This window comes from Jatropha curcas, chromosome 2, assembly GCF_041381405.1.
Source record: "Jatropha curcas cultivar XTBG-Jc1 chromosome 2, XTBG_Jcur_1.0, whole genome shotgun sequence".
NCBI classification, from domain to species: domain Eukaryota; kingdom Viridiplantae; phylum Streptophyta; class Magnoliopsida; order Malpighiales; family Euphorbiaceae; genus Jatropha; species Jatropha curcas.
The window spans coordinates 9,395,278-9,407,924 of record NC_143152.1 but is presented as its reverse complement, the minus strand read 5'-3'; the positions used below and the strand labels follow the sequence as shown (position 1 = coordinate 9,407,924).

General features: G+C 32.8%; 1 pseudogene; it reads left to right on the top strand.

Annotated features, from left to right (window-relative positions):
* The first annotated feature begins 8,851 nt into the window (after positions 1-8,851).
* On the top strand, positions 8,852-9,511 carry LOC149498210 (secreted RxLR effector protein 161 pseudogene; annotated as a pseudogene).
* Positions 9,512-12,647: the final 3,136 nt, after the last annotated feature.

The following is a 12,647-nucleotide window of genomic DNA, read 5'->3' as shown; positions in this document are numbered from 1 at the left end:
AGATTGTATCTTTTCGTTTTTTAGTAAGTAATATCTATTCGAATAATACTTTCCCAAATAAAATGCTTTCGGAAAATCTTTATGTTTAAGGGAAGAAAGATCGTTTTCTATTTTCTTACCAAAACGATAAAATAAACTTTTGATAACTAAGATTTTCATATCTTCTAAATAAGGAAAGAGGATATTCTGATTTCAAAATGAAAAATTCTCCTTCCAAAAGCGAGAGTTACATATCTCCCTATAAAAAGGAGTTTCCACGCTTTGAACTATGAGGAAGAAAGAGTTTTCGTTTTAAAAGTATTCACTTATTGATCACATCCTTTATCTCTCAAAACTTACTCTCTACCCCCATTTTTCTTTTCATCTTTACACTTCACGTTTTATCTTTAAAGTGAAAAGAATTTTATAACTACTTTTGAAAAATGGTTCTGTGTTCTAAACGATTTTCTAATCTGAAAAACTGTTTTTTTCCTGTGCTTATAAGTGCATTTCTTTCTGTCTATTTAGATTCTGTAATCTATAGTAGACAGGTTTTTATTTGATAAACATTTATGTAATAGCTTAGGTGAGAAGCTATTGTGAAAGAGGTTATCAAGCGACCTTCTCCGTGAGAGAGATTCTAACGTCTTGAATTGAGTTTCTGTACTCTGCCAAAAACAGAAAGGGTTGAGGTTAACTAGAACCTTTGAAAAATCTAGTGGGATAAAGGGTAGATCTAGGTGTTGATCTATTGCCTTGTACTGTTGGTTTGTCTCTTACCCTTGAAAAGAGATAACATAATTGAGGATCTCAAGATGAGTCTTGGGGAGTGGATGTAGGCGAGTTAGTGCCGAACCACTATAAATCACTGCGTTGATCTTTTTAATTTTTGAAGTTTCACTTGATACTGCTTTACTTACACTCTTGTTTATATTTTAGAAATGCTAAAGTTGTTAATGATTTGATGTTCTAAAACTGGAATAAGTCTTATCTTCTCTCAATATTAGAACTCTGGGATTTTGATAAGTGAATATACCAAGTTCTAAACAGTTCTTCTATTTACAGTATATTTCACTACTTGGGTTTCTAATTTGTTTTCTAAATCTGGTTAAGGCTCTGTGATGCAGTTCTAATTTCAATAATTGTCTCTCACACAATCTTATATGATTTTCTAAACTTTATGAGGAAGTTCTAAATACAATAGCTTTCCGTCATAAAAAAGTTCTTATATTGAATAAGATATTATGAAGCAGTTCTAATTAATAGCTGCACTTTGCATAGTCTTTCTATTCTTTAAATAGAACATAGTGAGGAAGTTCTAATCCATAATCTATTCTCACAAGTTCTTTATTTTTCCGCTGCAATTAGAATTTGATACTCTGTTTTTAAATTCTAAAATATTTTTAGAAAACTCAATTCACCCCCTCTCTTGGGTTGTGCCATACTCGTACGGGACCCACAATCTGGTATCAGAGCCTTGGCTCTTAACTTACCGAAGCTTAACCGCTTAAGAGATAAGATCCCATGGCAATCTCACTTCCTCTTACTTTATTAGAAGGTCAATCTGTTACTAGACCTCCTTTGTTCAATGGTTCTAATTACTCTTATTGGAAAACTGGAATGGAGAACTTCATAAAATCAGTTGATATAAACTGCTGGAGGAATGTTATCACTGGTCCTCGTATTCCCATGAAAGTTATAGGAGATGAGATTGTTAGAAAAACAGAAGAAGAATATACAAATGCTGATTGGAATGATATTGCTATAAATGCAAAAGCTATCAATATTCTTCATTGTGCTTTAGATGCAACAGAATACAATAAAGTGTCTGGATGTAAATCTGCGACAGAGGTATGGGAAAAACTTAAAGTTACCTATGAGGGTACAGATAGAGTAAAGGAATCCAGAATAAATATCCTTTGAAGAGAATATGAAATGTTTAGTATGAAGGAAGGAGAAACTATTGCAGAGTTAAATTCTAGATTTACTAATATAGTTAATCCTTTGAGAACTCTCGGTAAGGAAATTTCAGAAGATGAGATTGGTAAGAAAATCCTTAGAATTCTACCTAAAAAATGGGATTCTATAGGAACTGTCATGAATTACAAAGAGACTCCCATCACTTATGATTATCTTATAGGAGCTCTTGTTTCAGAAGAAATGAAATCTTCTTTGACAATAGAAGATAAGAAAAAAAAAGGACTAGCTTTGAGAGCAGACTCTAGTGAAGAAAGTTCTTATGATCTTGATAGTGATGATTTAGCACTCGTTGCTAAAAGATTTAAAAAGTTCTATAGAAAGAGTGGAAGGCCACAGAAAAAGTTTAACAAAAAGAACTATCCACCCAAAAATAGTAACTTACCCAAGAAAGAACCTTCGGAAGTGGTTTGTTATGAATGCAACAAACCCGGACATATCAAGCCTAATTGTCCTAAATTGAAAAAGAAGTCAACGAAAGAGAAGCTGAAGCAGGCTTTTGTAGCTGCTTGGAGTGATTCAGATGATTCTGATCCTAAAAGCCACAGTGATCAAGAAGAAATTGCTAATATCTGTCTAATGGCTACTATCGATTCTGACTCCAAAGAAATCAGTACTCTGACTTCAACACAAAAAGCTAAAATCAACGAAACAAATGCAACAGTCCAGAAGAATGAGGAAAGCACTGTAAGTATTTTTGAACCTGAATCAGAAAATGATCTTCTAGATACTTACAATAATCTTTGCAATGAGTTTGAAAAGCTGGTTAGAAAGCATAAAGTTCTAAAGGAAGATTTCAGAAAATTAAAGTCTGAAAGTAATCATCTAAAAGATGCTTTTTATCAAGAAATTACATGCAAAGATCTCATCACAGAAATCAAAGATCTCAAAAACAATAATAATCGATTTTCTGAAAATCTGACGCTTCTTGGAGAAAAATGTAAAAATCTGAATTCTGAAAATGAATCTTTGAAAACTGAGATTAGAATTCTAAAATCAATTTCAGAATCGTTTTCTAAAGAAAAGACAAGTTCTAGCTATGATAGCATTTCTAAACAGAATTTTGTTTCTAATAAGAAAAATGCTGTTTCTAATGTTGTGATTTTAGAATATCAAAGTTTCAACAGAAAGAAAAAATCATAGTAAGCTAAATGCACTTATTACCACTAACCCTCCAAGACCCAATATGAGTTGGGTACCTAAATCTACTTGATCTTTTCAGGTGTGCCTAAGGAGTGAGCTGAAGACAGAAATGTGGTATATGGACAGCGCTTGCTCTAGGCATATGACTGGTGACAGAAAGAAGTTCACCAGATTAGAAAAGAAAAAGGGAGGTACGGTAAGCTTTGGAGACAAAGCAAAAGGTAAAATCGTTGGTATTGGTGTGGTAGGTTCTAATCCTTCAATAGAAGATGTATGTTTAGTAGAAGGATTACATGATAACTTGTTAAGTGTGAGTTAGATTTGTGATAAAAATAGAAGAGTGATTTTTGAACCTTCTCATTGTGAAGTTCAGAATATGCATGATAATAAAACCTTATTCGTTGGAAAAAGGTTTGGAAATATTTACCTAGTAGATCTCTCTGATATGCATAACCAGGATATATGTTTAGCTTCTGTTGATAATTCTAGTTGGTTATGGCATAGAAGACTTGGACATGCAAGCATGCACCTTATTTCTAAACTGTCTAAAAAAGATTTGGTTAGAGGTTTGCCAAAGTTGAAATTTGAAAAAGATCACATTTGTGATGCTTGTCAAATGGGCAAACAAACCAGAACATCTTTTAAATCCAAGGGCATGGTTTCTACTTCTAGACCTTTAGAATTGCTACACCTTGATCTATTCGGTCCAATTACACCTTCTAGTAAGAGGAAAATTCTATGCATTTGTTATTGTAGATGACTACTCAAGATTCACCTGGACACTCTTCCTTAGAAATAAGGATGAGTCATATGACATGTTTGTTCATCTTTGCAAGAGAATACAAAATGAGAAAGGATACAACATCACAACAATTAGAAGTGATCATGGAGGAGAATTTGAAAATCAGAAATTCGATGCTTTTTGCAATGAGTCAGGAATCTTCCATAACTTCTCAGCACCTAGAACACCTTAACAAAATGGAGTGGTGCAACGCAAGAATAGAACACTTCAAGAAATAGCGAGAACCATGCTAAGTGATTCTAAACTACCAAAGTATTTCTGGGCAGAAGCAGTTAACACTGCCTGGTATATTCTAAACAGGGCTTTAGTAAGATCAAAACTTAAAAAGACTCCATATGAGCTATACAAAGGTAGAAAATCAAATATTGGTTATTTTCATATCTTTGGGTGCAAATGCTTTATTCTAGATAACAAGAAAAATCATCTTGCTAAATTTGATGCTAAATCTTATGAAGGTATTTTTCTGGAATATTCTAGTAATAGTAAAGCATACAGAGTATTTAATAAAAAGAGTCTAGTTGTAGAAGAATCTATTCATATTGTGTTTGATGAATCTGACTCTACATCTAGAACATTAGAAAGTGATGATGTTGTAGATTCTAATCATGAAAAGCAGAATGAACAATCAGAACAACTAGAATAGCCAGAAAGCGAGCAGAACACTGATAATCAGGCTGAACCAGAAGTAGAACATGAAGATCAGAATATAGTTGAAGTCAAATACCAGAAACAGAAAATGAAGATTCTCAATTACCAAAAGAATGGCGATTTCATAAGTATCATCCTCAAGAAGACATTATAGATAATCCCTCAGAAAGGATGATGAGTAGAGCTCAACTTAAAAGATATTTTGGTAATGTTGCTTTCGTTTCTCAATTAGAACCTAAAAATTTAGAAGATGCTCAAAATGATGAAAGTTGGATTCTTGCTATGCAAAAAGAACTAAATCAATTTGAGATAAACCAAGCTTGGAAACTTATTTCTAGACCTAAAAACCATTCTGTTATTGGAACAAAATGGGTGTTTATAAATAAGCTTGATGAACAAGGTAACGTTGTGAGAAATAAAGCAAGATTAGTGGCTCAAGGGTACAACCAAGAGGAAGGCATCAATTTTGATGAAACCTTTGCCCCGGTTGCTAGACTTGAGGCCATTAGAATTAGGGGTGGCCACGGTTCCGGAACTAGCGGTTCCGATTCCAAAAAAACTGGAACCGAAACCGAACGGTTCCGGTTCCGATACGGTGACCAAACCGACGGTTCCGATCGGTTTTCCGGCGAATCCCATAATTTTAAATTTTAACTGAAATGAGAACCGGTTTTTTTAAAAAAAAAATACTTCAACATAAAAAATTAAAAAATACACCTAAAAAATAAAAAAAAAATACTTCAATTAAATTTATTTTTTTAAAGACTTGAACATAATTATTTTTAAAAAAAAAAATTTCAACTGAATTTATTTTTTGTTTAAAAAAGTTTGAACATAATTTAAAAAAAAAAAGGGCTTGAACTTAATTTAAAAAAAAAAAAAATTAAGTTGCCTACGTATCCTCTTGGGGTTTAGAGGAAGCAAAGCCCACGTAGTTCTTACTTACCTTATACCAATTTCACCGCTTTTACCTTAATCGCTATTTGCACCATCGGTTGATGTTCCCGTTGAGGACCCATCGTATAAATTATATAAATCTTCATTTTCTTTTGGATTTTCTTGTGCTCTTAGTTCGTCTTTGCTCCAATCATCCATGCATGATTGTTCTTCTAATGAATCGGGTGTCATACGAGATCGTGTTTCATCAAGTATGTTTCCTCCTTGACTAAAAGCTTGTTCAACCGCAACAGTGGAGACCGGAGCTGCTAAAACTTGTTTTGCAATTAAAGAAAGAATTGGAAAAGTATTTGCGTGACGACTCCACCAATCTAAAATTGGAAAATCAGTATCTACATAATCATCACAAACTCAAAAGAAGTGGTTAGATAATTATCAAATTCAGAAAAAGAACTGGATTCCCTTGTTCTTTTTTGTCTTTGTAGTAAAACTTGTTGAGCAACACCAACACCACTTACCCTTTGTGTTGGAAATTGTTGAATATTAGATTGAGAAGAAGTAGAAGTAGATGAACTAGAAACTTGAACAAATTCATTATATAATTGCATAATATTTTGTTTAACTTTATGCAATACTACATTTATATTAACATTATCTTCTACATCAAGATTTAATACTTCATAATAAATAGTCAAATAATCACATAAAACATCAATTTTACATCTAGGATCAAATACAATAGCAACAAGATAAAGGGGTGGTATATTTTTAAAATAAGATAACCATTTTTTTTTCATTGAAAAAATACAATCTTTTAATAAATCATCATTTTCAAATTCTTGTAGTGCACTAACAATATTAATACACATAGGTAAAAATAAATGAGATGTGGGATAATAAACCCCACTAAATTTATAGGTAGCATCATTCAAAATTTTTAAAATATCTAAAATTTTTGCACAAATATCCCAATTTTGTGGATATAAATTAGTATCTTCAATCTTATTAGTAACAAAAAAGCATAATAATTCTTTATAAGAAAAAGACTCGTTTAGTAATTCATATGTTGAATTCCAACGAGTTGGGACATCCCTTGGAAAATGTTTTGGTCTTTTATTATTTTCTTTACAAAATTTAGCCCAACTTTTCATCACTTAGGGATGTCCCCATAAATATGAAATAGCTTTTTTAATTGGAGAAATAAAAGATTCAAGAATTTTTAAACCATCTTGTACACATAAATTTAAAACATGGCATGCACATCTTATATGAAAAAATTTTCCACCAATATTTGGTTCACAAATATTTTTAAGTTCAATAATTGATTTAGTATTAGCAGAAGCATTATCAAATGAAATTGAAAAAAAAAATTTTTGTCAACTTATATTCATCTAAAATTGAAACAATTATTCTATAAATATTATTTGTAGTATGTTTATCATCAAAAACACGAAATGCAATAATTTTTTTTTGAATTTTCCAATCATCATCAATCCAATGACATGTAATGCCCATATAAGAATGCATTTGCCAATGATCATTCCAAATATCACAACAAATTGAAACACGAATTTTCATTTGAGAAAATAAAAGCTCTAACTCTTTTTTTCCTTTATTATATAAAGAAACAATAGTTCGTTTTACAATATTTCTTGGCACTCTTTTAGCAGAAGGATTTAAAGCTTTTTGACAATAATTATTAAAACCTACTTTTTCACCAAAACTAAAAGCTAAATGTTCCATAGAAATCATTTTTGCTAATTCTTCTTTTTGTATTTTTTCAGAATATTGAAATAAAGAAAGGTTAGAAGATGCGTACCCGGAAATTTGTGTTTGAGACCGATCAACTCCTATTTTTGTTGGATGTTTTGTCTCCAAATGCTTCTATAATGATCCATAGCCGCCCGCTTGTTTAAATTTATAAGATTTTGCACAATAATTGCAAATTACATCGTATATTTTCTCACCTTTGAATTTTTTCGTGAAATGAATGGCGAATATGTCGGAACTTTGTCTTGCTCTTCCAACAATTTGTGCTTGTTGCTCTTGCTCTTCCTCTTCTTGTAATTGCTCATTAAATTCAGATTTTTGAGTTGGAATTTCCAAATTTTCATTTGGATATCCCTCAAAATTAAATTGGTTGGGAGTGAAATCATAGATGTCGTTTGTAGGGATAGATGAATATTGTGTTTCTCCAATCTTTCCCTTGCCCTTACCCGAATTTGAGTTTCCTCCACTTGCCATTATATGATAATAAGATATAATTTGGAAAATTGAATAAAAAAAATTAGAGAGAATAATAACTTAATTAGAGAGATTGTAGAGTAGAGAAGAATAATATAGAGTAGAGTGTAGTAGAGTGTAGTATATTATAGAGAGAGTAAGTAGAGTGTAGTATATTGTAGAGAGAGTAAGTAGAGAGAGTTGAGATTTTTTTGTAATGAATTTGTAAATGAAATGAGGTATTTATAATAAATCCAAAAAATCATTTTTCCAAAAATACCCTTGAAACTAGTCGTTATGTAGCCATTTATAGCTGTTGGGAGGGGTAATTAAGAGATTTCACAATAAAATTTTAAAAAAAAAAAAACGGTCTGACAATTTATAACGGCTAGAACCGCCGATTCGAACCAGCGGTTCCAATCTGGCTCTGACCGATTTTCTAGAACCGCCGGTTTCGGTTCCAAAAATCTGGAACCGGAAATCTCTGGTTCCGGTTCGGCCCGGTTCCAGCTCTCACCGGTTCCGGTTACGGTTCGGGACCGGTTCGAACCGATGATTCCGGTTCCTGAAACCGTAATATGGCCACCCTTAATTAGAATGCTTTGTGCATTTGCATGTTTTAAAATTTTCATGTTGTATCAAATGGATGTGAAAAGTGCTTTTCTAAATGAAGAAGTGTATGTAGAACAACCTCCTGGTTTTGAAATTTTTGATAAACCTAATCATGTTTACAAACTTACTAAAACTCTTTATGGTTTGAAGCAAGCTCCTAGAGCTTGGTATGAAAGATTGAGTAAGTTTCTATTGGAAAATGGTTTTTCAAGAGGAAAGGTTGATACAACACTATTTATCAAAAATAAAGCACATGACATTCTAGTTGTACAAATTTATGTTGATGACATAATCTTTGGATCTACTAATGATCTTCTTTGTAAGGAATTTTCTAAGATTATGCAGGGTGAGTTCGAAATGAGTATGATGGGAGAATTAAACTTCTTCCTTGGACTTCAAATCAAACAATGTGAAAATGAAATTTTCATCAATCAAGAAAAATATACTAGAGAATTGTTGAAACGATTCAAAATGGAAAATGCCAAGGTATGTAGTACACCAATGAGTCCATCGTCAAAATTAGAAAAAGATGAAAAAGGTAAGGACGTGGATATCAAGCTGTTTAGAAGTATGATTGGTTCTTTGCTATATCTAACGGCAAGCAGACCAGACATACACTTTAGTGTTTGTCTATGTGCTAGATTTCAATCGTGTCCCAAAGAGTCTCATTTAATTGCTGTAAAGAGAATATTAAGATATCTTTGTGGAACTTCTAATCTGGGTCTGTGGTATTCTAAAGATGATACATTTGATCTTGTTGGGTATAGTGATTCTGATTTTGCAGGAAGCAAAATAGATAGAAAAAGCACGTCTGGGACTTGTCAATTTCTAGGTAGCGCCCTTATATTATGGTTTAATAAGAAACAGATATCTGTTGCTCTTTCTACTGTAGAAGCGAAATATGTTGCTACTGGAAGTTGTGTTGCACAAGCTCTATGGATCAAACAACAGTTGGCAGACTATGGACTGAAATTAGAAACAGTACCAATCAAGTGCGACAACATAAGCACCATCAATTTATCTAAGAATCCAGTTCAGCATTCTAGAACCAAGCATATAGAACTCAGACATCACTTCATACATGATCATGTACAAAAAGGTGACATAGTAATTGAGTTCATTCCTACAGAAAAGTAATTGGCAAATATCTTTACTAAACCCTTGAATGAAAGTCAATTCTGCTCAATTAGAAGAGAACTTGGTATGTTAGTTCTAAACTCATTACTTTAGAACTTTGTAAGTATGTTCTAAACTGCTTTCTATATTCGAAAATGAAAGACTTGCTATGTTCTAATTCTTGTTCTGTGTGAAAAACATTTTTGTCTAATGAGAAACGCATATTGCTCTGATATGACTTTCTAATGTCACTATCAGAATCTTGCTTTAGACCAAATCCAAAAATAGTTAATTTATTGTGTATGTTTGTTTTATTATGTTTCGTATCCTTAGTACTTTGGCGGTTTCATTGTTTTGTTATTTTTTTTAATTTTATTTTATTCTATTTGTCGTTTTAAATTCCCTTTAAAAACTGTTCTTTATTTTCTTCCGCCACTTAAGTGCTCTTGTCTTTCCATTAACTGCTTCGTATTCCCTCTTGCGCTCTCTTACTAACAAAACCCTAAGCTGTTCTGTGTTTCGAAAATTTCAACAATGGTCGAATCCAGTTCCACCTCCTCATCTAACTCCTTAACTGAGAAAGAACTTCAACTCCTAAAAAAGCTTTCGAAGAAATATGAGCAAAAAGAGTCGAAACAGAAAAAGCAAGAAGAGGAACCAACGAAAGTAAAAACCGAAACTGCTACCTCAAAGAAACAAGTAGTTAGGGCACGCGACAAAGGTATATCTGTCCACTCACCATATCCTCTCATGCGTTCATATGTGATTGATTGGAAATTCTTTGGTGGTAATGAGTTTGATTTCAAGGAACTCTTTGAGTTTCAAGGATGGATGAGGTTCCTGTCATTAAACCGTCTGTGTTATGAAGGTTTAGTTAAAGAGTTCTACGGCTCTCTTAAAGTTAGTGGAACAGAGTCGATCTCTGTTAAGCTTAAGGGTGAGATTAAAGCGTTGTCTTACGCTGACTTGGGTAAAATTTTTGATGTGCCAAATGTTGGGTCTAGGGTGACAAAAATTAAGGATATTTCTAGGGTCAGTGAGTATAAAAAGGAAGAATTTGTGAAGAAAATCATGAAAAGGGGTTTTGCAGACAAACAAGGTACTATAGAATGCTCAAACCTGACAGATAGTATGAAATGGTTGTACAAACTTATTGTATATTACATTTATCCCAAGAGTGCCTCACTCACATATATGAACCAGGTTGAGTTGTGCATAATGTGGCACATAGTTGAAAAGAAACCTCTTAATCTATGTCATATTATCTTTGACAAGATGCAGAACAACCATAAGAAGTTGCCCTATGGAATGATTCTTACACCAGTATTTGAGTTTCTTGATGTTGATTTAAAGGAGTATGATGGTTTTAATGTTTCAAAGCTAGACAGCGGGTCATTAAAAATGAAAGATGAAGAAGAAGAAGAAGAGAAGAAGAAAGAAGAGAAGGGAAAAGAAGATGCTGAGAAAGAAACGAAAGTGACAGGAGAGGTTGAAAAAGTAAAGAAAGAAAAAGAAAAAGTTGAGAAAGAAAAGGAAGGAAGCGAAGAGGCTGAGAAAGAGAAGAACAGAGAAGACAAAGGAAAAGCAAAATTAGGAGAAATAGAGAAGGAGGAAAAGAAAGAGGATGCAGAAGAAGAAGAAAAGTTAGAAGAGGAAGCAGGAGAAGAAGAAAAGAAATTAGAAGAAGAAAGAAAGGAGGAGACAGAAAAAGAGAAAGCTGCTGAAAAGGAAGCAGAATTAGAAAAAGAAGAAGAAACAGAAGAGAAAAAGGAGTCTGGAAAAATTGAAAAAGGAAAGAAAGTAGAAGAAGACAGTGATGCTGAGACAGAAAAGCTAGAAATAAGTGATGAAGAAAAGTCTACTGAGGTCAAAACAGAGAAAGAATCTGAGATGCTATCAGCTCAAAGGAGTAGGGAAGCTATGTTAGGAAGGATGGAGAGAGAGCCAATAGAAGAGCACAACAAGGAACTCGATGAGGCAATAAAACATTGCAAGACTGTGATTGGAGAGATTCAGTCTCTCATTGAGACCTTGGAAAGGATGAAAGATGTGAATGAAAGGAAATTAGCTACTCTGAAAGTTAAAGGCACACCCTACATTCCTACCTCAGAGAAACCAAAAAGGGTCAAGCACACTGCGGGTAAACATAGGACTCATGGAAGAAAGCCTCCATTGCACCCTTCTTCTAAACGTCTAGAAAGCTCCTCTGAAACTGCTTCAGCTCAGAATTTGAGAAGTTCTACGAGACTTAGAACTGATCCCAAGCCTCTCTGATTTGTCTTTATGTGTTGTGAACAATATTTTTTTTGCTTTGTCTTTATAGGTTATATCGTTAGAACTTTGTTTTATTTTTTTTATGCTCTGACCTTTTTCTAACCCTTATGTATGATGACAAAAAGGGGGAGAACGCAGGTATTTTGGTGGTGTCTTGAATATTTTGTTATGCAGGTATTTTAGTGGTATTTTGAATATTTTGGTACGTACTTGGTGACCAAAGTACTTATATATGTGTGTTTATTGTTTTCTATATTTGTTTTCTAATCTGTGTTGGTGTTTATTGTTTTCTATATGGTCTATTTTGGAGAGCTATATATTTTATATGATGAACTAAGTGTTTTAGAACTTAGTTTGTTATTCTAACGTTTGTTCTACAGGTTGGACATAAGATCTTTTATTTTATTTCCAATATCAGTTTCTATTCTATTCTTTTGCTCTGACCATATGCTCTGATTATTAGAACTTAGAATATCTTGTCTATCTTTGCTAGTTCTAAAATCAATTTCTAATATGTCTCCCTAATTCTACTTTTCACAAAAGTTTTATTGCATCTATTCAGGGGGAGCAAAATACATGTTCTAAATTCGCTTCATATTAAAACCGTTTGGCATGCTTAGAACTTATATGCATAAAATTTAGGGGGAGCACATGTTTTATGTTTGTTAAATTTATTGGTTTTGTCATCATCAAAAAGGGGGAGATTGTTGGCTCAAGGGTCAAATACTAATCTCGAAATTTTGATGATTAAAACAAAATAAATAAATTTAAATTATATTATTTGTGCTAATATTATTTTATGCAAAATTCTTATGGAAATAAAACAAACAAGGCAAGTCCTACATTGTGTGTGAAGATATTCGAAGACCCTAGTGGTTCGGTTTTTAGGATACATTGTAGGATAGAGAGAAAATTCATCTATAAGCACATAAACTATTTTTTTTTCTCTCATCAAAAATATTTTTCGGGAATTAAA